General features: G+C 41.0%; 1 protein-coding gene across 1 annotated transcript in view; it reads right to left on the minus strand.

The window, feature by feature from the left end:
• Nucleotides 1-26,759, minus strand: part of LOC147702835 (rho GTPase-activating protein 7-like) — an 892,173-nt gene that overhangs the window by 717,681 nt on the left and 147,733 nt on the right. The gene's annotated exons all lie outside the window — the stretch shown is intronic.

The raw sequence follows: 26,759 nt of genomic DNA on the forward strand, positions 1-26,759 counted from the left end.
GCAATTAAGAAATGAGACAATCTTGTAATTTCTACCACCCCTACCATCAGAGAAGGATTTTGTTTGGTCTTCCACATACTTGCAACAGATGAAGTTGTTACAACAGTAAGATCCCCTAGGAAGTGAAATAGATCTAATACCTTTGTTCCTTGTGTTGGGTAATTCATAATGCACAGTGTCACTTGGACTCAATAGAGTTCTTAATGTGGGTTCTTTTTTATATACCATCATCAATTTTGTTGGTAAGATCTTCTTGACGTCAGTATATAGTGTGAGAACATTCCAATGTCTAAGTAAAGTATTATATACCATTCTGCTGCCTTCACTATATGTTGTAATGTATCTCACACTGTCATTGTCTTCAGTTCTACTCCTTACTTTGTCCTTCAGTAGTTCCTCCCTTGTATCTTCTCTGCTCTATGTTTAGCCTTATGTATAACATCCAAATAGTAGCCTCTTCTTCTAAATCTCTGTGAGATGTCCTCAGCTATTTTGCCATATTCACAGGCATCACTACAGTTATATTTGGCATGTAAGAATTCCCACAGGGAATATTCTCTATCTGTTTTCTGAAATGTCCAAAATCTGCATGTAAAATAGAATCTAGTGCTGTGGATTTTCTAAATATTATTGATTCTAGTTTGCCATCTCTTACATACATTTCTAAATCCCAAAAAACAGATACTTTTTTTTACTATATTCAAGTGTCAGTGTGATGTTGTACAGATTATTATTCAAATAAGTATTGAATGATTTGAGTGCCTATTTACTCCGCTTTCAAATTACAAAGATATAGTCGATGTATCGTCGCCAATAAATCAGTTTTTCTTCTAATAGGTCCTTTGCTTTCGGTGCATGCTCCCTCTCATACAATCCCATAAACAGGCTTGTGTAAGAGGGAGACAACCTCAATCCCATCGCTGTACCTCTTATCTGCGGGTAAAGATCATTTCTATATAGAAAGAAATTGTTGTTAATAACCCCTTCTACCATATCTATGATCATATCTGAGTGTTATAATTAGCTTGGCGATTTTGCATACAGGAAGTTTTGACTGCTTCCATCCCTTTGGCATGTTTTATACTGTATACTGACTATTTACATCCATAGTAACCATATACATATCTTCATCCTTGTCTATATCCCTTATTAGTTTCAAAAAGTTTTTGATGTGCTTCATACAGGGAAGAAATGTCCTCTCTCAAAAGATGCCAAATATTTACATATATGCATTTATTTATTGTACAAAAATTATTGCATGATGTGTATATTTTATATTGGGCTTAAATCATATTCCCGTAGAAGTTTTGGATCTATGACCTGATGTATTTATCAAAATGGATTTTAGCCATTTTCATTATAGTTAAAAACAACTTTTTATATATAAGCTTTGGAATTGTTTGGAAAACAGACTTCCCAGTACTTAATTTGGAGTATGTCCTTTATTTCTATGAACACATGGTGTTATGTATGAAAAAAACAGAAAATAGAGAGAAAAAAATAAAAAAATACTAATTGAAAAAAATGCTAATTGAAAAAAGCTGTGAAGCACTGGCTATTTAACTGTGAAAGTTTTACTTACTGACTGTCTGTGAGCAAGGGCGGATACCCGAAACGCGTCAGATTTAGTTGGACTCAGCTTGTGAATAAACTTTGTGCCTTCAAACACGTTGGATTTGTGTGGTTTCCTTGGGTCGTTCTGATGTGCCCCGTATGGCACCCTATTCATGAGATTATAGGTCTTCCTGGTGGAATCCTTCCCCCTTGTGAATTTTTGGTAAAAACTAGATGATTCGAATTTTCGCATTGTCAACTCAAAGATAATTGGATTTCCATGTCTCTAACAGTTGTTTGTCCATATAAGACCTGAGTTTAATTCTGATTATATATTTGGATTTCTCCCATTTAGAGATGTCAATTTTGGCATAATTCTAATGATCTCTTAATTGGTGCATTGCTTCACTATGATAGTCAGATTTGGTTCAATACCACCACATTTCCTCCCTTATCTGCTTGTCTAATGATGATCGTCTTATCACCACACAGATCTTTCATTGCTTTATATTAATTTTTTTTCAGATTGTAGTCATGTGTGCATAGTACAATTTCATCAACATTTCGCCCCTCCCGCCTGTTTGAAATTGTAACCTGTGTATTCCTCTTAGTTCCCTTAAAAAAGATGACAACTTGTCTCCTGCATTTTGTTCTGAAGTGTTAGGTCCGTCTAACTCTGATTCACTGCTGCTCAACCCTGCACTGGATGCTTCACTCAACATAATATTTCTGTCATCACAAGGTCTCCTATTTTCATCAAATTTCCTCACATATGTGTACACCCTCCTGTGTCTATAATCGCTCTCATCTTTTGTAAATTAGATTTGCTTTTTTTTCTTGAAGTTCCACTTGGTATTTATCCATTATATTATCAAGTATTTCATAATTATTTACTCTATTTTCTGGACTATTTAAATCTGCAATTTCTTTCTTGATTTCCTCAATGTCTTTCAACAGACTCTCTCTCAGTTCATCCTGCAAATTCTATAAACAACACTAAATATTTGAAATTATAACATAGCAACAGTCCAGCTACTCACAGGAAGGCAAAATCAATCTGCACTTACGAAGATCAGCGCACCATGTTTGCACTCATCAACGCTCTAAATGTAGGGACTCAATGTAAAGCATACTATAACTGCGTGCCCCCTGCATACTTGGGAATAATGCATACAACAGCATTAAACCAACATTTCAGAGTAGGAGAATTGCCTTTGTGGAAAAATCATGGTGATGTGCCATAATGGGCAACAAGTGTAGTTCTGAAGTCTACAGTCCACAATCAGATACTTTGAGGTGGTCCTCAGACTGGCTACTAAAGTAATTTAATTCTATAAAAGACGGTTTAATATGTAAAAATGTATTATGTATAGAAGGGATGGTGAAAGGGTTGTAGAACAAGAAGTTTACTATATCATGGAGAAAATACAGAAATACAGGTTGCACTTTTCTGCAGATGAACACTACTTGTGAAATTGCAATGGCATTAGGAGGCTGAAATATACACTTTGTTGTCTAAAGCACTGACATCTTATTGTATTCTCTATGGACAGGTTTCTTACAGGAATCCTCAGTAGTTAAAAAAGGCAATGCTGATAGAAACTCCAAAACATATCCCTGGCCCTATCCTCTTGGCAGACAAATGGGTTAATGTGTGTACGTATGTAAGTGCATTTGTTTATTTTTGTACATCTTACGTACGGAAAAAGACAGAAATTCTCATTCCCATGCACTCAGGCATCTTTCTGAAATAATATTAACACTATTTCCAATTCTTTTCTTTGCTTTTTCTTTTTTAGTGTTAAATCAATAGTATAATGCTTATTTTTTTCTCAATTCTCCACTTTTCATATATAACTTTACATCATATTCTTCTCCAATGCATTTCAAGGTAAAACAAAACCCCCCTAAGGTGTAATTTGCTGATTTACTAATTGTATCATAATCTGAAAGTGAAACATTTAAAAAAAATAGAAGATGCTTCAGGCTGCCCAAAAACAACACTTCACTTGACCAGCAACAATAGTAGACAAGAATTTCCTTTATAGTGTGAGAAGAAGCAGTTTGATATATTGTCTGGTCTCACACCCAAGCGCCTATCGCGCCACATTCAGAGACTGGAGGAGGCTGTGAGGAAAGAGAAACTTTAAATATATATATAGGAGCGAGCGAAGACGAGCTGCAACTGAGCAGGGAAAACTTTGGTTTTGATATATATATATATATATATATATATATATATATATATATATATATATATTTTTTTTTTTTTTTCACTGCAAAAACTAAAGGTTAGAGGGACGTTCTAGTTAGGTATGAATTGCAGTTAAAAATTACCATTCTAAACAAACAAAAGGACAGATTTTCAGCAGTTATAATTATAACTTGTGTCCTAAAGTACTATAATTCATGCCCCCACAGTGCACAGTGTTGTCATCAATTATGTAATTTAATTTGTCATCAGTGATGTTATTGATGATGTCATAGACCATGCCATGAATGCTGAAATATCGGAGGTCATAAACTGTGCTTGACAAGTGCGCAAGTGATAGGCCAATGATGGGTGGACTGCCAAGTCAAGGGCTTCTAATAGCAAAGCCATCTGACTTAGAATCCATCATCAGAATATCTGTAGTTCTCCCAACTCTAAATGAGATAGGACCAAATGTGAGTTTAACAGTGTAGGAACACTGCCAATTCATAGCAGTGTTGCAGTCCTTTCAAGCTCTAAATGTGGGGCTTGGTCTAGCTCTTAAAAAAGGAAAAGAACACTTCAGATTCAGAAAAGATAGAAAAATACTCTATTTATTCAGGAATTTCCAATATAGTGCACTAATACCGACAGTGAATCCACACAAATCACAGCTTTCAAGCCCATCTGTTTATGACTCAGTATCAAGAACTACAAGAGATTAACTACGTTCCTTCTTAGGCTGCCTGTCAACCATGTCAAACATGGGTTGGAATGTGATGAACCCAAGTTGTACATTACCAACCTGATCTTTGTATCTTTAAATGAAAACCCACATTTTCCCTCTCCTTTGAATTCTAGTGATCTGCAGTGGCATGTAAGTTGCACATGGTGCCTATTAAATTACCAATAAGCAAGTAAAACATATTAATAAAATTTCAAACATGCTAACTGTATACATACGCATAACCAGGTTACTTGCACTTTCAATTGCTTACAGACAGAATCAGGGCAAAATCCTGTTGGTGCTGAAAGAGAGGACACATCTAGCTGCCCATCCTTGTCCAATTTGGAGTTAAAATACTAATGCTGCATTTTTTATTTCTGCATTTGAATAATCAAACGGTTTAATAGCCCATGGTATATGTTAAATCTCTTTTCATTAAAGAGATACATGTACATATGATTAATTGTTTTTTTCTGGCCTCAGGTACAAATCAGATGTTTGAGTCTAGGATGGTTTAAATGTCGATTATCTTTCAAGGCACACTATTCCACTGGTAAAACATTTTTTGACAAAGAAAACTGCTTTAACAGGCTTGGATTAGGTGGAATGGAGAGGTAAGATCTATTGCCCACGGTCAACCACCCATCAGGAATATACAATGACACTCAATATTCACACATCCTATGTTGGAGCCTTACAATAACGACTCCCTTAACCACTGGCCAGTGCAAACCCTTATAGGGCAACTATCTCCATCCAAAGCTCTTCACCCACACTCACCCCAAAAGATCCTCTTTTCAAAGAGAACCTTCATTGGGAAAACCCACAACTGCAAATGTAAATTTGTCTTTTGAAATATCAAGTGGCCAACTAATTAGTGTGTATGGTGCTATATAGAAACTGCATACCATACCTCGAAAAGGAGTAGTCTTCAGGCGCATTATTCTAGATATGGAGAAGAGAAGGGCAATCTAATTCTAGCTTGCTATTTTGTCCAGGACTTACCACTTTACGTGTGATATTTCTGGTAGAATGAAAGGCATCTGCCAGTTTTACCTCTTATTCACTGCAGAGCTCATTCTATTTGGGAAAGTGAACGATGCTGGATTAACTAAGGAAGCAGAGTTTATTATTAACCACTTTTGTGTGTTCAAACTCCTCCTAAAATGAGGATGGTTAAGTCAATATCCATCAACTGTTGATAAGTGGCTCACAACAATCGTTAGCCACTTTACTTTGGAAACTGGTATTAGTTAGTTAGGGGGCCTTGGGATAAAATGGAAGTGGTTCTATCAGAATATTGAGTGCTAATAATTGCTTTGCCACTATTTTGTATCCAGAAAATGCACAATATCGAGACGGTTCGAATATACAGGTAAGTACTGATTTACTATGTTAACTCCACATCTTTGTACCTTGGCAATATACACATCTTCAAGTTACGTTTATGTGGAGTTAACAATAGTAAATGTACACTTACCTATATATACATACTTTCACAATATTGTGGTAGTCAACATTCTAAGTATGATATTATTGCAGGATAATATTTTGACACCCATATTGTGACATGCATTCGTCACTGTCACAGACATCTAACAAAAACAGAAAAGAAACTTTTAAGTGCGGGTTTGCCAGAAACACTACATAACGCTATGCATTCACATCCTTTAACTAGTCTGTTACGTTGAATTGACACATTTCATTTTCCTTTCAAAATAAAGTGTGATGACTGCTTTGTATATTGATCACATTCTCTATATCAGGTTTTATTTTCAGTGTTGTGTAAGCTACAAATTGCTCAATAGAAAAAACATACCACATCATAAATAGGAAAGACCACTGATGTACCACTGGTCCTTCTATGGCAAAGCTCAAACAGGGTTCAATGATAACACATAACGCTAACACAGCCCCTCTAAGACACTGATGGACTGGGTGCAGCAAGAGCACTACATTTCTCTGGTCCAGGACAGAGCCGCAGCTGTGATGTCGACAAGTAGTGGGACCAAAAACAAAAGCAAGAAAAGATGATGGAAATAGAAAAAACACATAAAGTGCTTATTAACATAAATAGAAACAGCTGCAGAGTGATGAGATCAGCAGGTGTTGGCTCTTGACTCTATCAACATGTGGGAAGTTGTGGTTAAAGCAGGCGATGGGAACTGCACAGCCACCGCAAAGGGGATATCAGTAACTACAATAAGAGAAATTGTAAGCCATCTCTATCGCTCCCTTGAGTGTGAACACTTTTTCCCGTTCAGAGAACATATATATGATTGCTGAAATGCGATTGACTGCATATTATGGTATCATGAACCTGGAAATCGAGAGACACTGTGCAAATTATGCTCTGGAAAGAAAACCCGAAGCAACAAACCACCTGGCCATGTCTGGCATGACTCTGTAAGGAAAAGGAGGGAGGGAGAACCTCTAATTGCAAACACATTTATAAAACTTCCCTTTTCAGTGCGCCTTTGGTTAGCTGGTAAGTCTTTTCCCGTCCCAAATAACTTTATTTGATCTGTCATTCTTGTGTTTTTGATAGATCTGCACGAAACTTTCTAATAAAAAAGATTATACACTTTTCATTCCAATAGGAGTCTTTGTTCTCTGCTACAGATAAAACAGCTGAATGTAATTGAGCTACCTTTGGCATGATGGTAGAAATTTACTCAAGGAAGTGCTTGTGCTTGGTTTGAATTTGTTCACACGTTTTTGAGAAATGAGTGATTATTCGTTTTTTGCTTTGGCTTGAAAGGGATCAATTAAATAGATATCTGGAACAATAATCCTCAGAAGCCCAAGACTCTGTAGTCTCAAAATTAAAAAAAATATTCACATTTGAATGGAAGAAAGCAGTTTTTCCCCTAGTCATCCATTTCGGGTATGTGAGCCCCATTACGCTATTTGACTGGCTGGCAACAACTTCAGGTAAAATGTTGTGGCTTGCTTTATAGGACACTGGAACTCACCCCTGTATCCTAAAAAAGGCAAGCATTTGCAATGCAATAAGTCTCGCATTTGCGCTATTGGCATTGAAAATGCCAATGCCAATATGTGTTTTGAAGAAATGCAAGCGGTGCCAAACAGGCACTTTGTACTTATTTGTCCTTGCTTACGAGAAGCAAGGCTGGCAGTAAAAGAGGAGAAGGTACTACCAGTCTTGCTTCTCATAAGCAATGACTATAAGTACAAAGTGTGTGTTTACACTCCACTTGCAGGTTTTCAAAACATAAATAAAAGGCATGTCATTTACAATGTCAATAACTCAAAATCTCGCAAACATGAGACCTATTGCATTGCAAATGCTTGGTGAACTCTGAGATGGAGGTGGCAGCAGCCAAAAGAAGGCAGGGACCATGAGGGCAGGCTGTGTGTTTCAAAAGCAGAAGGAAGGAGGAGGCAGCTGCAGCCAAAACAGACCTCGGTCTTTGAATGCACAGCAAATGTGCAACATATGAGCAGATTTACAGCCCTGTTTACAACAGAGCTCTGTGAACTACGAGCACTTGTCTTGACTGCTCCAGCTAAATGAAAGAAATAGTGCTCATAAGCTCTGTGTAGCAACATATGTAACAGGGGCAGTCCTTGAAAATGGGCATAGCTTTTAAAGCCCATATCCTGAATACAGCATGTCTTCCAGAGACAGCGCAAGGACTGCATGGGTGAGACCTAAAAAAATGAAATAGGTCTCAAGGGGGCAAGGTAGCATCACCTAACCCCTCGCTCAGGAATGGAGATCTTAAGTGACCCCTTAATGAAAAACAATTAAAATGGCGATTTTGTGACAGGGTTTGCAGTTGTTTAGTTTGGATCTGTGACTCTCAGCGCAATCCCTAGGAACGGTGAACCCTTGCAAGGGATTGCAAACCCATGGTAAGATTCCTGGCCAGGGACACAAACACATAGTGAGCTTGATGGATCTGTGCTGGAATTTTTCTGGGGACTTCAACACCTGGAAGATGATCTGAGGACCCCAGGGTATGTAGCAACAAGGGTCCATAAATCAGAAAGGGTTAACAAACCCTACCACAGGTTCTGCCTAAAGTAAAATAAAATAAAAGGGCCAGCATCTGAAACAGACTACATGCCACTTGTGGTGGGCTGACCACTGAAGTTCTCCAGTAAGGGGGGTTGGCCACTCCTGGCAAGTTGACTATGAAAGTTGGCAAGTTATTGTTAGGAACACAATCTATAAATTGCATAGCAGATACGTAAACCATAACTGGCACAACAAATACAATGCTTACGACATCACAATATTTATATACCAAAGCAAGAACATTGGAAAGTAAAACATAATTGATTCAAAATACACACTCAAATGAATAAATAAATAAAATTAATTTCATAACAGTGTGTTTTGCAAAGTTACGGGTAATATGATATTTAATCTACATTTTAAGAATATTTATGTCATTTGTAATTTTATCTGTTAGATCACGGTTGGTATTACATTTGGTGTACAAGGTAGGGTTAGCATGTCTGTTGTGTGACTTATGGAGTGCAGTCCTAATCATAACATGTGAATTTCAGTGCTAGTTTGTTTTCAATTTGCAATCATAACTCTACTTTTACACTTCAGTGAATATATATGTATTTCATAGAACAAGTCCATGTTTTGTCTGCTACAAGGTACTTCTTTTTTATGGGATATTTTACTTTTTCATACTTAAGCTTTTATTCAAATTTTAGTGAACAATTTCAAGATAGTTTACAACTCTTTACAGAAAAGACTCAAACACATCCTTCTGCTGAAAACACTTTTTGTTTCAGATGGAAAGTGAATTAATTAGGTGTTGAGGAGGCAGAATGTGAACCATCAAACCACTATCCCATCAAGACAAGCCTACATCTTGCTGTTGAATTACATTTTTAATTTGATAAACTGCATATTTTTTTAACAGGTCATGCCTTTGCAATTGTTTTCTGTTAGGAATTAATTTGGTAGCTACAGCTCAGTCATTTAGTATTGTGAGCCAGAAGTGGCTTTTCTAGGTAGAGTTGGTGCTCACTGTCTCATGTGTCAACTTCAGCATTGGGGTTGGCAGTTGTTTTTAGGAACCTCTTCATTATTGAGATGGATGGGCTAGGTTCAGAGCTTGAAGTGAGAGATGGAAGGAGTCTGAGAATTTGACATTCCTTCAATCATTTTTGATTTGGGATAGCCCAATGACATCTGGCGTGTTCTGCTACAAAGTTTCTAATCACTATAGTTGGTTCAAATGAATGGTGCACAAATATGTGTATTTTGGCATGTGCATGAGACATGGGTTGCTGAAGTCTAGCTTTCCAACTATGTTATGGAATGCAGGCTATAAATGCACCTGCCAATTCCCCACTCCTCTGGATTCACACTAGAAGAAGTCAGAACATTTGCCACAAAAATATGATCTCTGGTTTATAACAATTGAAACTCCTAGTAGAATCAGAAGGAAAAGCGTTCTGCCAGCCTAATGCAAACTCTGGCCTTCAAGAAGGCAGTTAATCCCAGGCAGGTCATTTCATACAGACCTTACAGGCATTGGAGACAGGTAGGTATCTTGGGGTTGGAACCCCTTTAATCCCTTCTGTGCGGGGGCAATTCCCCTGCTGTGCTGGGGGAGCGCACAGCGCCCCGGTGCTCATGACGAGCAGTGCTCCTGTGCTCATGACGAGCTGAGCTCGTCATGACCACACCCGTTTCCGTGGAACGCTCAGAACAGCAGGGGAATTATCCCCGCATGCGAGCGTTCCACGGCTCATGACGACCTCAGCTCATCATGAGCACCGCAGCACCGTGCCTCATGATGAGCTGAGCTCGTCATGAGCACGGAAGAGGTTAACTGTGCAGGGGGTTAATTTCTGCTAAGACTGGAAAAACATGTGTAACTCTTCACTTAAAGGCCATCACATGTGAAGATTTGCTTGACATCTAACAATTTGCAGCAAATAGCCTCAGCACAGACTGGCCCAACTGCTGCAACTGTTTAATGAAGGCAACTTCTACAAAGACAGTGCTAGGTACCACAAAAAACTGCAGAGGCTGTTTCCAAATGTTATTGAGGCTCGAGCTGCATTTAAGTTGGACAACGTCACACTGCAGTCCCCCAACAAAGTGGCACCACTGTTCTGACCAAGCAGACCCTGCTCGGCTCAACCCACTCTCTCTACAGGAACTTGAGGACCTCACGAAGCTTTTCCAATCCGGGCATCCACACCTGTGCAAAGGCATTCTTTGTGAGTGCGGCTCCATTCTTCTGGCAACATTGGTTTCAGAAAACGCTCAAATATCAACATTTTCTTTACAAAGTAGCCCACAGTCGTTACCAAAGGGAAATATTATTTCTAATCAAAGTGGGATGCCCTATATGTCACTCTGTGAGCAGCAGTCAAACACCTTCGGGTGCATGAGAGTGGCTCAGAGTCAAAACATGGACAACCTTTGACTAAGTTTGCCAGCACTCTTTCCAATAATGGCTGTGATTGGGAAAGCTCCTGAACAGCCAGTGCCACTGACTTGTATCTCCTGGAAACTGGCGACTAGTCTGCGACAGGTCAGTAAAAGCCTTGGGTGTAAAAATCAGCCGCCTGCGGTCTGGAAATGTACAGATGTGTTACACTGCTTGTGTTGCTGACTCCTGGCTCTTCCTTATAATGAGTGCACTCCTCGTGAGATTTCCCAGGCCGCCACTGCTCACGTGCTTTGCACTACACTTACTGAGGTCATCATTTTGGCAGCGACATGTAAACAAGTCTTTTTCTGAAACATTTCTACATCCTTCCATACTCCAGAAGCAACTATTAATCACACAGACAAGCCTTTCACTACACGAGTAACTGAAAAGGCTCCAGGCATCTAAAGAGCACCCTTCGTGTAGATGTCTTTACAGGCAACACAACAAAGGGCCTGATTGCGAGTCGTGAACTTTGGACAGCCACACAGGCTACACTGGTTCGCAGGGGAGCAGATACTCAGGGGCGTATCTTCAAGGGGGTGTTTGGGGTGCAACAGCACCCCCAAAAATAAATGCATTTTCAGATAAATAGTTGGCTACAGGTGCTTTCAGTTGGGTATTGTGAGAGGCCAGTCGGATTTCACCAGTGAATTTTTACATACACACAGACAAAAACGCGCACACACTGTCTACCTGTCTGTTTTGAAAGTCCTCAAAAATATTGGCTACTTTACATAATATTGTGTTTTCTCTGTCAGTACTCCTACCAACTCGCATTCCTCTCCCTTTCCACTGCCCTTTAGGCCCCTCTCACGCACCTTGCTTGTCATATAATGTATTTAAACATTATACGCCAGCATGATTGTCTAAAAATATGAATCTCCCCCCCCATGGTCCCCCCTCCCAGTCTTATTCACCAAGCTACGTTCGTATTGGGAGGCTAGCATTAACCACTTCAAAGACTGGTTGATTCTGGGTAGCTGCACAAATACACAACATAGCACACATCTGCAAACATCCTGATGTTATAAAGTGATGCTCATTTAGGCAAACGAGCATTAACTATGTCAGCCCTTGTCTTGAAATACGCACAGCCCCACCATACAAAACATTGCAATACAATCTGTAACATGATTTCAGCATGTGCACTTTCCACCAAACACCTGTGCCCTGCCCGGCACCACAGACTTATGGGGCACTCGAACCCCAGTGCGGGCTACTTCTGTGAGCACAAGACTACAGTAAGACAACGCCACTTCAAGAAAAGAAGCTTGCAGATACCTAAGCCGCAATGTTCTGGCCAGAATGTGTTTCTCAGCAACTGATAGCGTTCTTTGACAAGAGGGCTGGAAGACTTGGTGAAATACTGAAGAAGAACCAAGTGCCTCAAATACTCCCTTCCAATTGATTTTAGATGGATATTGGACGGCATAAAATGCTTTTCCAAAATGTGAGGCTGCTTTCTTCATTATAGGAACACTTACACCTTAACCCATCACTATTACCATATATGTGCTGAAATTCTGATGCTGTTTGTCAGCCAAATGATTGCAATTCTTTATGAAGCATGAGCCTGACAACAAGACCATTGTGGTTTCTGGTTCACTAGCTTGTGTAACTGGCCATAACTTGTAACCCCAGGAATTCTATGCGTTTGGATTGTAAACCTAACATTCAGATGATGGTTCTATGTCAAATTGGTGTGGAATTCCCACACTCCGAAAAACTGGGTGCAGAAACACCGTTTCAATCTGGATCAGGAGGAGTGGAATTCCATACAGTAATTCTGCTCCATCTGACTCATAATCAGGGCCTAAGAGGAAACTTTCAAAAAAATATAATCTGGCCTTTCTCAGTCTTAATCCATCTATAAGGGGAATGCCTTCAATGAGATATAATTAGACCAACTTATTCTGAGCACATAAACAGAGCCATGTAAGAGAAAATGACTTGCCTTGGATTTATATTAGGGTTGGATGGTACTCGCAGAATGATCCGTGGAGTTACTTGAAAACTCTGTGAGATTCCGTGGAGTTCCGCGAACAGGCAGAATCAGCACTGCTGCGCTGATTTTTAGCAGTGGGAGCTTGTTCCGTGTTTGAAAATCAACATGAACAGAGGGCGCTGCTTCTTTGCTGCCGATCAAGTAGATTTTCTACTGAAGCAGCAGCTTCCTCAAAGTAAACAGTTTTAACCACCAAAATGACCTGTTGGTTTGGTCATGGACCTTGCCCCATACTCAGCTTAAGTCCAGGAGAATGGTCCAGTAAGCAGCTGTGAAGTGCATGAATGCAATCCATGTTTCTCCCCCAAAGGATAACATTGAGCATCTGACGCTGAAACACACCTCTGCACCCGGATGCCTCTGACCTTTCTGAGGTGACGTGTTAGTGTGGCCTTGGACCTTGCCCCATACTCACCTTAAGTCAGGAGATTGGTCCCATAAGCCACTGTGAAATGCCCACATGCAGTACATGTTTATCCCCATAGTATGTCTTGAAATAGAAAAACTGTTGCACTCCGGTGGAGATTCAGAGATAAGTAATGAGTGTTCACTTTGTTAGGACTGTAGGGGGCATGTGGGTATCACCTGCTGATCCAAAGTGACAATTCAAATGAAGTCTGATGCGTTACCCAGCAAGGGCGTATCGTCTCCCCTATGCACTCAATGGTAACAATTAATTTGCAACCTTATCAAGATGACTATTAATCAATGTTCTTGTAAATGGTAATCAATAGACATCATCATTGTAACCAATTCCTGTTTCCATTTATTGGTATTGGAATGATCAATGTTATAGTGTTAATAAATCACACTATAACATACATTTTCTTAAATGCTCAGGTATCCCAATGCATTTTGGAACTGGCCCTTCATCAAGGGAGTATATCCTCCATTTGCTGCCAATACTGCTCCGCGTTAGTTTAACATGCAAAGGATAACATTGGTCACCTGACGCTGAATAGCATCTCTGCAACCGGCCGGCCCAGTGCCTCCCAAGGTGACCTGTTGGTGCTGCCTTGGACCTTGCCCCATACTTAGCTTAAGTCCAGGAGATTGGTTCCATAAGTCGCTGTGAAGTACCTGTATGTAGTGTATGTCTTTTCTCCATAGGATAACATTACTGATTCAGAAATTGCAGTGCGTCCATTGTTAAAAACTGTAAAAATTCATAGATCGAAATGAACTTACCTGATTATGATGAATTTGGTGCCTAAATATACATAAAGATATGTGTTTATTTTCTATAAATTGGTGTGAATCTCCGTATTGAGTTGGGTACATAATTAATTGACTGTGGGGCGCATTTGCAGATATCTAACACTCCTCACTGATAAGCCTAAGTCTGTTCGAGCACACTACCCCTTAGAAGAGCACCTTGGGATGGCTAGAGGAAGCCCCTGTCCACTTATAAGGGAATACCTGGACTCTCTGCATAGTATACCTGTTTTTGGTATACTATATAAAGAGCTGGCTTCCTACTCATACACAGCAGCAGCAAAAGAACACCGAATTAGAATCAGAGCATTAAACCTTCTAGAACATCATTGAACATCCTAGACCCCGCAGCCATCTTCCTTCTTTTATGTTGCTGCTCATATACATAGGTGAGTACAACCTCTTGGTTTTTATTATGTATGTATGAGAACAGTTTATTGTTAATTACGGTTATGGAAATATCAAAATATGAACAATAAATGAGGAAATTATAACAGTTTGAGGTGTTTTTTAATTATATATTAGTAAATTAACAATATAATTAAGTATGTAGAATGTACCTTACCTTGGTTTTTGCTAGACCGTGTCTGACATTTCTTGAGGTGCAGTGCTGGATGCTCAATTCCAATCGAGATAATTTAGTTAGTTTTGGAAATCAGTTGTGCAGTTGTTGAGCCGGCAGCAGTGGTTTGCGGGTGGCAGGGCAGACTGGGGGGTCACGGGTGCGGGGGTCGCACAAGGGTGCGCATAATAAAAAGTCGTTTTTTAAAAAAAATTGCTTACCTTCCCGCAGGTTCCTGTGTCTCTGCTCCTGCTCTCCTCAAGGAACAGGAAGCACAGCCAGGCCCCACTGTCCAATTACAATGCTGCAATGCAGTGTTGCGATTGGTAGGCAACCAGGCTCTCCTAACCAATCACAACATGGCAATGCAGCATTGTGATTGGTTTTGAATGTTCTGGCTCGACGCTCAACCAGGGAATGGGGGCCTGAGCATGTTCTCCATGCAGGCTGTAATGCAGCATGCATGGAGAACGAGGAAAGTGCGCATAACTGGTTTGGGCGGCACCAGAGGGCCGACCAAACAGTCATTGCGCACTTAGGAGTGGGCAAAACACTCCTCCCCTGCTCTGCTCTGTGAGCAGAGCTGCCTAGCTCACCCACCTGCCCACAAAGCAGCACAAATATAAAATGATAATAACTGCAAGTTATTATCATTTTATGTTTCTACTCCTCATCTTGCACTGCTTGAAATCAGTGGGCGAAGCTCCTCCGCCATAGCGGAGGGGCCGCCACTGTCCAGCAGACCATGCAGTAGCAGGTTGCATGGAATTTATGGCCACCCTTAAATTACATGTGATCAGATCAGGCTATATAAGTTGATTAACAATAGTGGAACTGTATTTTCTCAAGCCATTAAAAACAGATTTAACCATGAGCCTGTTTACATTTAGTAAATAACTTCATGTCAGTTTTTCTTCAAATATGATAACCAAGTATTTATTTCAGTCACAATTTCAAGCTGTAATCCTTTATAACTCCATACAAAACTTTAGTTGGAGATAACAAACATCATCATATTGGTTGTGGTGAAATTGCAGTATACTCTCCCAAACTTTTAGCAGGTCTTGCAAACCCTCTGAGATACTGTGAAGAAAAATGTAAATTGTTAATTGATACTTGTATAGCGCACTACTCACCCGCAAGGGTCTCAAGGCGCTTGTACAAATACTGCTGTGGAACCCATCCTGGCTTTCCCTGTGAGGCGTCCACTCCTGGGCACCCCCAAGGTGGAGGCCAGGCATCCTTAGCTTTGTGTGGGCCGTTGTGAAGATTAAGCAAGCTATTGCCCAGAGTTGCAGAGTGGGACTCCATGATTGGGACAGGCACCGAGGCGAGAATTATCAGGTCCATGGAATTTTGAGCCCAAGACCCACCGAGGCGGGGAATTGAACCCTGGTCCCGGGCTAGATCTCTGCATCAGGGTCTGCCGCTCTAATCATTGAGCCACACTTCTCCACCAGAACATCAAGTCGTCGACGTAAAAGAGGGCCCATATGCAAGGTCTGGCAGCCTTAGTTGACACTCTTTTTACCTTAAGGAGAGAACCATTAAGATGAAGATCAGCAAATTAAATGATAGGTCAAACAAAAGTTAGCCATTTTTTAATTTCCTGTTGGTGGGCACTTTACTGGTATGATATTGTCCTCTCCTCAAATCGACTGATGCCTGTGTAGGACAGTACAATAATACTATATACTCTGCAAAACCAAACTTGAGCTTGGATCTTCTTGCAGCACTTCCCTAGAGGGTGGTCCATGGTCTAAAGGTTTAGGTCCAACTGGCTCCTGGAGATAATCCCCATTGCTTGGGAAAGATCTATAATGGTCCCTGTATTCAAGAAAGGTGAGCAGATGTACCAAGCAGCTATTGCCTTCTGGCCATGATACATCCTACAGATAGCATTTTTGCTAAGACTGTACTTATTGCCTTAATGGATACAGTGGCTGTTAATCACATATTTCCTCTTACCTACACTTAGAGGGTTCTAAAAAACAAGTGACCCATCTTAATTTAGTATTTCCAATTGTTTGCTAAGCTTTGCAAGTTTGGAGTCCCAGCTAACGTTTTGCAGAGTATATAGTATTATTGTACTGTCCTACAAAGGCATCAGTCGATTTGAGGAGAGGAGGCGGTCCGGGGTCATGGCCAGGTGCATCCTTTACCCCCAACGCCTACAGTTTTAATGGGAAGTGTGGATATTGATGTGCCTGGCAAGAGTGTGGTATTCTCTCTTAGGGATACGGCTACAGACTCAGATTTGTGACATTAGTAGAATCCCTGGTTTGCCACAATAGGTGTTAATTTTATTAAGAGCAAGTTAGAGGATGTCAATTGCATATAACTAAAATTGCAATTGTGCATGGCACTTGTTTTTTTGTGCGACTTCAACATAGCTTCAGAATAGGTTTTGGGATGCAAATTCACTACTACAGGTAGAGCCTTTGAAAATATAGATCCCCACTTCATGCAGCATTAATGCAAGGTGATCTGGAGCAGGGCTTAATTTGAGCTGGCGGTTTCCATGCTGAGGCCTTGCACTTAATTTTCAACATTGGCATATATGGCAGCCAGCCACATGGTGGTGCTGTTTGCCTAATTTTGTGATGGACAACAACAGTTGTTTAAAACTTTAATATCCCTTAAAAAAGACTAATACCTGCCACCCAAAGCATAAAATAATAGCTTGGGCAGCAGGTACTAGTAATTTTTAATGTCTAAATAGTCAGACTTGTCATTGGTAGCGCTGACATTGGCAATGGGTGGTGCAAGCTTCAGTGTTCTCCTGAACGAGGCCCTGGCACTTATTTTTTTTACAAGTTAAGTACTGATCTGGAAAAAGATCAAATAATGATCTTGCTCAGCCAGGATCAACCGTCTCACTTACTAAAGGCGGACTTAAAACCCTATAGTATTATGAAGTGTGATATGTAATTAAAGGATCTTTAAGGAATGCATAAGGTATCTTTCTTTTCAGGAGTGCAATGCAGGTAGGGGAAAATCAGTGTAAGCCATTGTTTGATCTCGTATCAGATATTGTCTGGCATATATTTTTCTTCACTGAAGTACGCAAATGTCCTTCTTTCTGATTCATTTTTCCATGAAAAATATCTAACCTGGCTGAGATATCTTTAAAATCTATGCTGATACTGTTAGCACCAGGTGCGTAGCTTCCATTGGTGCAGCAGGTGTAGTGGCACCGGGGTCCAGAGGCCTGAGAGGCGCACTCTGAATATTGATTTATTTTACAATTCAAGACGTAGCTGGGGGGGCATTTCCTCCCTAGCATTAGGGCCCATGAAACACTGGTTACAATACTGCTTAGAATACATAATTTAACATATATTTAAGATATTTCTAGCCTGCTTTAGGGTCATGCATGTATGTTTTAAGTGACATTCATGAAACGCAAACCTACTCGAAAAATAGCGGGTCATGTTGGGAAAAGTTGATTGCATGACTTGACACACCCAGCCGCATGTCTTCATTACTTTGAAGTAAATTGTCTGAGCTTTTAAAATAATCTGCGTTCTAGAGGTCAAAACAAGTGCTCGCTGTGGAGCTATCGCCACCTAGTGCCAGGTCGTCATGTTTCGTCGCTCAACATTCCAAATGAGGCTGCTTGAAAAGGATTCAACAATTTCCAGAAGGTTGTTTCCAAATATTTGCAATAATAAAACCATTGAAATAAACGGAATGCTCATAAACTGCACGGATAAGCAGAAAACAAACATTTTAATGACCATTAGTAAGTTTTGATTAAAGTTTGCAGTGCATTGCCCTAATAATATTAGACACACATTATTAAAAGGTTGACCAAAACATAAACCAATACAATCTACTAAAACATGCATCTCTAGTCTAATGAACCTCGACGCATGAAACGGACATGTGCCCCTTTAGTCAATACCAAAACCCCATTTTCAAAGTACATGTTCGCAAATCACAACTAAAGTCAGATGTACCAAGCATTTTTACAGTCAATGTCCCTTTTAAGACCAGTAATAAGCACTTTTCCATGTACAGAAGGCAAATGCGACTTGGTAACTTTCTATTGAATCGTATTTCACTTTTGCTGTTCAGTATTAGGAAGATGCATGTTTAGGGCGTTCCTTCCTAATACTGTATCGCGCTGGTATGTATGAATGTTTTGCGACCAGGAATGCAGTCGTAAAACTTTCGCAGTTACCTCCAACTTCAAGTTGGTGGCAACCCATACGCAATGTGGGCGCCAACATTTTTTAAGAGCAGGCGCAGTGGTCCCACGGACCACTGCCTACTTTAAAAAAATGAAAAGGTAGCTTTTCAATTTTAGCTTAGAAATTCATCCTTTTTTTCTGTAAGGAAAACGGTCTGAATTACAAAAACAAATACTGCTTTATTTAAAAAGCAATCACAGTCATGGTGGTCTGCTGTCCCCAGCAGGCCACCATCCAAGTGATTATAACCATTCACAACAGGTTGTAAATTGCCACCTGCCTCATAAATATTGATGAGGCAGGTCCATTTGCAAGCAACTGCAAATCACTAACAGTGTCAAACACACTGATGTACATCACAGTTTGCGATTTCCTAGTAGCGAATCGCCAACATTCGCTATTAGGAAATCACAAACAAGCGATTTCATACATCTGGCCCATAGTTCCTGGGGTGTTATTGAATGACCACCATAAATTCAAGAAATTGTGTGAACGCCTTGTTTTAGGAAACAAGATAAGCTACATGTGTACATTTCATTGACATAACTTTCTTTAGGGTCTACAATTATTTCGGTGTGAAATGGAAAATGCTATTGCGTGAAACACCGCGGTGTTTCATGAGTTGTATGTTCCAGGTGTGCATGGTTAATCCTTCACAATCATGCTTTGCAGTTTTTGAAACAAATGAGATACGTTATGAGTGCATTAAGCAAGGTAATGATTCACGTCATTGGAGCTGAAAAACCTTAGTGGTGCTGCCAGTAGTCTGGAGTCGCAGTCTTTCCAAAAGTTTCTCAAATTGAAAGCCCAAATTTTTTTTTATAGCGACTATAATTGATGATTACATCTTATTTCCGAAGTCATCTGACATTGGCGTCACATGTACTCCTCCTGTCTTGCTTAAATCCTTTCGATTTTACAGACAACAAAGAACGTTGATATCTTAATACGTATCCACCTCCAAAGACCTTACATTCCGAGTTCCTAAAGGCTCAATACTTTCGCCACTTTTGTTCAATATTTACGTGTGGCCAGGGCTTTCAGTGGACCGGGTCCTACCAGTGCTCAGCACCAGGAGTTCTAAAAATCGGGATCCTAATTTTTGCCCTCACCCTCAGGGTGAAAAAAATTAATCTTAATTCTGCAGCAGTACCACCCATCACTGCCTTTGATGTAACTTCAAAGAGACTCGGTATAGTTCTTTCACAGTCTCATCCTTTCCGAACTGAAGCATTTTCAATATTATATACAACGAAGCCATAGTTGTTGTTTATTTATCTCATGCAACTAATAACCAATAACAAAGCCAATAGTCCTGGCTTGTTGTATGTGTAATGTCACTAGTTGTTTTATATTTCTGGATGCAATGACAGAAACAGCAACATACCAGTCGGAGGGCACACTATACTAAGCACAGAATTTCAGTTTATGTGTTTTTGAGCCACGCCCTTAGTTACATCGGCTGCAGCCCTTTGAGAGTCACCCCCCCTCCCCAGTTTTTTCATCCCACTTAAAGCCCTGCATGTGGCCACTGGCTCACTTTCTTCGATCGCCTTTTATTTGAAGTAGATAAGGCACAGCTCATCTTTCATGTCCCTCCAAATGCTGGCAATGGTCCCCAAAAGCACCTTCACTCTTCAACAGGCAATCATTGATAGGGTGGTGGGTGTCAAATAACTTTCCAAAGGATACATCCAGGTAAGGCTCAGCTGCTTTTGATGAATAGTAAAAGCAACGCTACTTACAATGAACAATCATGGACCTCTTGTATGGGTCCTTATCCAAGACTTCCAGTTTCATTTGCAATCTCGCGATTCCACTTGGCCTCCAGACTCGTGTAACCATGGCTGCTCAGTCTTGTTTCTTCTGAAAAAATGTAGTGCGTGGTTCCGATTTTGGCAGATGGGTTACACAAACACAAATGCAACAGATGTCTTACGTGCCCCACTGTGACAGTTACCCGTCCGCCACTCTCTAAATCAGGCTCTTATACAAGTTGTTCTCTATACTGACCCTTAGATTAGAACACAATCATAAACACCACTAATGATTGAATTTTGATTGGCTTATGGAAATACAATTCTCTTGGCCACTCCAAAGTACTTACTGAATCAGTCAAAAAGTGTTCAGAATACAGCAATCCGGGTTATATATGGCCTAAAAAAAGAATCAGACTAGGTTTCCAAAGCTAGAAGAAAACTACACTGGTTTTTAGCTCATTCTAGAGTAATCTGTAAAGCCATGACCATTGAAACAAAATATGTACTCAAAATCACATCACCTGATTTTATGGTCACAAGAATCAACTGGCGCAAAACTCAAAGAATACCCAGATCGTCCAACCAATCTCTTTTCGTGATCCACAAACCCTGTACCTGCAAATTTGGCAACATAGCCTTCCTAATCGCTACCCCAAAATCTTGTAATGCCCTACCCCTAGACGTCCACAGACAATCTTCCATCAAGCACTCCAGTAGAGCCATGTAAACCTTCCTTTTCAAAGAGCATCTCTCGAATGACTGGCTACAGTACCAAGAAAGGCTTCACAGGGAACATATTTGCTTTACAAATCCCTATATCTATAAGGATGCTTTGTGTGTTTATAGTGTGAAAGGATAATGGCAGATAGTGAGAGGTTCAGTAAAGAGGACAAACATGAGCTGGTCCTAACTCCTTGCAAAAACAACAAGTGATGGACCGAATGTGGATCAGTGTCACACATTCCCCCAGTCAAAAGATCTGGGCCCAAATCCATCGTTTTTTTGCACTCCACACCACCCTGGGTTAGACAATGGCGATATGCAAATCAGCTCTGACCCTGTTGCCCCATGGGAACAGTCCAGTCCGAACTACAAAAGCCATGTCCTTCCCAGAACGGAATCAAGCAACCGAGGATCGGACCGGTTTCGAGGTAACACCTCTCATCAGCCCGGCTAGCTTTACTCCAAGTGGTGTGGAGTGCCTGGGACCCACGTCTGGGCATCCCCAGCGCACTTAGGGCGGCAATTGCAAAAACAACAAGTGATGGACCGAATGTGGATCAGTGTCACACATTCCCCCAGTCAAAAGATCTGGGCCCAAATCCATCGTTTTTTTGCACTCCACACCACCCTGGGTTAGACAATGGCGATATGCAAATCAGCTCTGACCCTGTTGCCCCATGGGAACAGTCCAGTCCGAACTACAAAAGCCATGTCCTTCCCAGAACGGAATCAAGCAACCTTGTTGTTTTTGCAATTGCGGTCCTAACTCCTGAGCTCCTGTTTAGCGTCTTAATAAATGTAGCACGCACAAGTAGGCTGTGTGAAGTGAGCATCGCTGTGCCCTTCTGTGCTAGAAGACCCGGCACCCCCCAATTCCCCGAAGTGGAATGAGAGCAAGAGAGCTGGGCATCATTTCTTGTCCTTCCAGCAGGTCCAAAAGTGGCACAACCTGCTGCATGGACTAACGCTCCTAGGAGTGAGTGTGCTCAGGGAAGGATTTCCCTTATTTACGATCACCTCAGATAAAAACAAGCGCTTCAACATTGCGCTATAGCACTCCAGAAACTGGGCCATATTATTCTCCCCCGTCCGAAAGACATAAGAACTGTGTGGCAAACATTCCTCTAGAAAGGGAGTTACCATCTATGGGCGCTTGCTGCAACTAGGAGCGATAAAAGGATCTTTACTGGAAGGGTTTCCCCTTCTAAAACGTACAAGAAAGTGGCCATGTATCATACAAACACGCATGCAGGGACTCTAATGAACTAATTCACTCAGTCCTCTGGGATAAATAAACCCGCATCAGGTATGGGGTATCAGCAGCAGGATATCACCGACTCTCTGTGCTCCTCCCCTCAGCAGGCTTCCCAGGATACCTGCATCCTAGCCCCTGCAGCATCCCTAACTCAGGGGTCTGCCCATTGGCAAGGAGGGAACGAGGAGTCATTCAGGAGAATCAGTGCAAACATGTGCGCCCAATGCACGGAACTCTCCCTTCCTTCTCTTTACAAAAGGCCATGTCTTGAGGACTGGGCTGCCCATGATGATAGACACTAGAACACCTAGACATCTGACAGACTTCTAGGACCGAGGGTGGCCACTGACCAGGACATAAGGCACAGTGACCTCCAGCACTGGTGGCCCTAGGGGTATCTGTTCTGTATTCAGGGACCTTGGCGCCATTGATTCACACTGCTAGCTTTAGAGTAGGACTAGCCAATAGGATATCCCCTAATTTTACTGTAGGATAGTTCTAGGTATAGCTAGGCGTGGGCCATAATTTGTTACATGTTAGGTATGCCTTGCGAAAGGTGACACTGGCTCAGGCATAGAGCCCCTTCAGAGCCACAAGCCTGGTCGAAAATATAACTCAGAGGGTTAGTATGCCTGCTCCTGAGAAATATTGAGAAATATTTTTATTTTGTAAACGTAACCAGTTTTAAACCTAGTTATGTTATGATGATGTTGTATACATCTGCTGAATAGGTCTGTGAGTAAAAAACTAGTCCAGGATTTAAAAAGTATGTGAAATAAAAGCCTTTCCCTGCTGAACAGAATGCAGGAGACTCAGTTTCACACTTGTCAGCATGACTAGTGAAACCTAATGTAACCTTGCCCCCATCTTGTCATCTGGATGGGTATTAACATGTTACAGCCCTCCCCTGCCTATCCCCGCAAGAACTGATCCTCATTGTCAAAGAGGTGGGAATGAAAGCGAGCGACCACATAAAGACACAGGAACCTATATCTCTTTCAGGTACGAATGTTTTGATTTGAACGTAAAGGTATATGCACCCGCTCTCAAATCCACAATTACTAACAAGCATTGGCAAACCAACATTTCTTGCCTTTGTGACCTATTGGCTTTGCCTACAGTAGTTCACCACTCTGTACAGCATCGGCAATGCTGTGCCATGTGGCTAAAGTGAAATAAAAAATAAACGGCTGCCCGGCATGCCTACAAAATGACACTGGTGCTTTTTTAGGTCTCGCTGAGTCAGCGCGCATGCACTGCTTGGAGAGACATTTAGTAGCGGCTTTTGGAAGTGCTCCCAAAGTGGCCACCAGCTTGCGCACAAGCACGCGCACTGCGCGCGCGTTTCCCTTGCGTGCTTTAGCGCATCATCGCAATCACTTTCTCTTTCACAGCGATCGTGAAGACTTTCTCTTAACGGCCACGCGGCGTTACTGTTACTACCGCCTGGCCAATGCTTGTTTGACATTGAGGTGCCCTTCACAGTGAAGCGATAATCCCAGCTAATCTTTTTTTCCCCATGAAAAGTAGTGTGTTAGCCATTTTAGAACCTGGGATGTCAAATGTTTCTGTTTCGGTCTGATGTGTGAGGCAACATTTCATAGTCCCAAATACATTGGGTCTGGTTTTTAGTGTAATTTGCTGCCAGATGGGAAATTTATTGCTGCTAAATGAAAGTGAACCACAAGCTCTCAATGTGCAGAATTAAATATAGGAAAGAAATCAACCGCTTGTTCGTCTACGGTTGCATACAGCAAAGTTTTGTAATAAAATGTCTCGCTGGCAGGGAATATGTCTACAGTGAGTTATTCTGCTTTCTTTCATGCAGGCTTTCGCTCCACAAGTCAAGCTTCGAAGATGGCTCACTAGATCAGTATGATCCAGTCTGATGTTTTGAAACTATGTTTAGCTGGTATATTGAAATAACATCTAGCCAGTTCAGGCTCGTTGCATGTATCCCTTTATTTCAATACATTGGGATATATGTTGAGCTTTCCACTGAATCACGCAGGCTAAACATATTTTTCTCTGCTTGTCACAATCGCCTTTGATAGCCCTTCCCAAACCACAGATCGTGCTCTAAGGACATTTCCTTTGCTGTCTCAGGAGTAGCAGTACGCATGCGACTCGCCACGAAATGTGTCTTTAATTTCCTAGTAAACATTATTGATTCACCAAAATGTTGATTTTGAGCAAGCCTCCTCACACAGTTATTGCAAGCATGTGCACGCCGGCTCTGTGTTGAAACAGACAAGTAAATAAAAGAAAGTGCCATCTTTCCCGAGTACCGTTCAGGAATTCTTACTGAGCATTCCCAAGATCAGGAAGTCTAGCCTTGGTGGTTGCGCCTTCCTCTTCAGGTGTTCTTCCATTGGAACTCCTGTCTGTCAATCTTCAGTTTATGTCCAGCTGCATGCTGGGAAAACTTGGCTCTTCGAGCTGTAGCCTGGCTCACACTGATATTTTTTGACCAGTCTTTGCTACAGGATGCCTCCAGGTATAATCATGCGCTACAGGTATGATAAATAAATTAAATAAATGGTATTTTTTATGCTAAAAGTACTCGTTGTAAGTCAAACAGCCTGCTCTAATGAAATTGTACACCCCAAACACCAGGAGATAGTACTGGGGATCCTCTGATGGACCCGCTGCACTGTTCCTACAGGTTAGATGCACTGATTAAGAAGATCCTTCAGTCCAATTGTTTACCTCTACCTGGGTAATTGGCTTTTTAATATTATTCCAATGGTAACTTGAGTATCGCTGGTCACATTGTAATGATCATGACGCATAAATGTGGATGGCAGTAATGCTGCAGAACATCTTTGAAAGCACAACAGTGTTGTCTGTGTGGTCTGCTTACCTCTTCAAAGATTAACACAACTGCGCCTCTTCCTAACCATAATTTTCTTTTTTGTCGCCTGCAACCTAAATATTCTCTAACATATATTTGCTGTGCATGCAGGGGCATGGAGTGTACCCAAGCTTGTTTTTAGTGTCATTTTGTATTCCCGGCTCTCCTAAAAGAATAAATGTTATGCAGCATGTGAATGAACATATAGTTTTTCTGACCTAAATTAGATCACCTCTTTGCCTGTTAAAATAAATACAGTTGAAATAATTTGAATCAGTTCTGAGTGCCAAGCAAGCAGTTCTGAGTGTCAATCACTGTCTTTCTTTCTTGTATTTCTTTCTTGTTTGGTTGTTGTGATTCTAGGAAAAGCTGAGTGGAGAAAGAAAAACAAGTACTTCTGGCAACATTTTCGGAAGAACCAGAAAGGAATCATGAGGCAGTCTTCGAAAGATAATTTTATGATTCAGAATTACACAGAAGGCACTTTTCCACATTGGGTAAAGTTGGTGAAAAGCACACTCACTTATGAGGAGCTTCATGTAAGCCTGCTTTAAACGGGCAAATAAGGGGGTTTGCAAATTCTGATTATATTGAAGTAGTTCATTTCTTTTTTTTTTTTTAGCTCAATCTCGATTTCTTCTATAAAAAAAACTTTAGAAGCGGTGAGTTTCCCCTCCATCTGTATTCTTTCCCAGCCTCAACTCCCAAAGCAAACTTGCAGCAGATTAAGTGTGTTAAACATTGAACAGCAATAACTGAAGAAGTTCACAACTTTCTGTTTGACTCAGCAGGTCAAATTGTGTCTCTGCATATTTGGCATCTGGGCACCACTGATGGAGGCCTCAACCATCTGGTGGTTGTTTGGTGGACTGTGTAAAATGAGGTTGACCACCCTAATGTGTACATATACTCACTCACCTCCTTTCTGCCCCATATCACACTTTTCCATTGATTTCATAATGTGAGAGGCCAAGACTTTGCGATGTGAACCGGCCCTCATTTCCCTGGCCCCTTTGTATCATGGACTCAAAGGCGAGGACTGCGCAAGGTGGCGAACGCCCCTCGCGAACCTCCATTGACATCACTATCTGTAAGTTGACCATGTTTCTGTACTTATGCAGCCTGCAAATGTAACTTTCATCTAGTAGTTCTCTAAAGTCATCCCAAATCTAATATATTCGCCATATTTAAAACCTATATGTGAAAAACAAAGTTGACACGAGTAGAATCACTGCAGAGATCTAGCAATATATATCTGTCGAGCTTCCAGGAATTGC

The sequence above is a fragment of the Lissotriton vulgaris genome, chromosome 7 (genome assembly GCF_964263255.1).
Source record: "Lissotriton vulgaris chromosome 7, aLisVul1.2, whole genome shotgun sequence".
Taxonomy (NCBI): Eukaryota; Metazoa; Chordata; class Amphibia; order Caudata; family Salamandridae; genus Lissotriton; species Lissotriton vulgaris.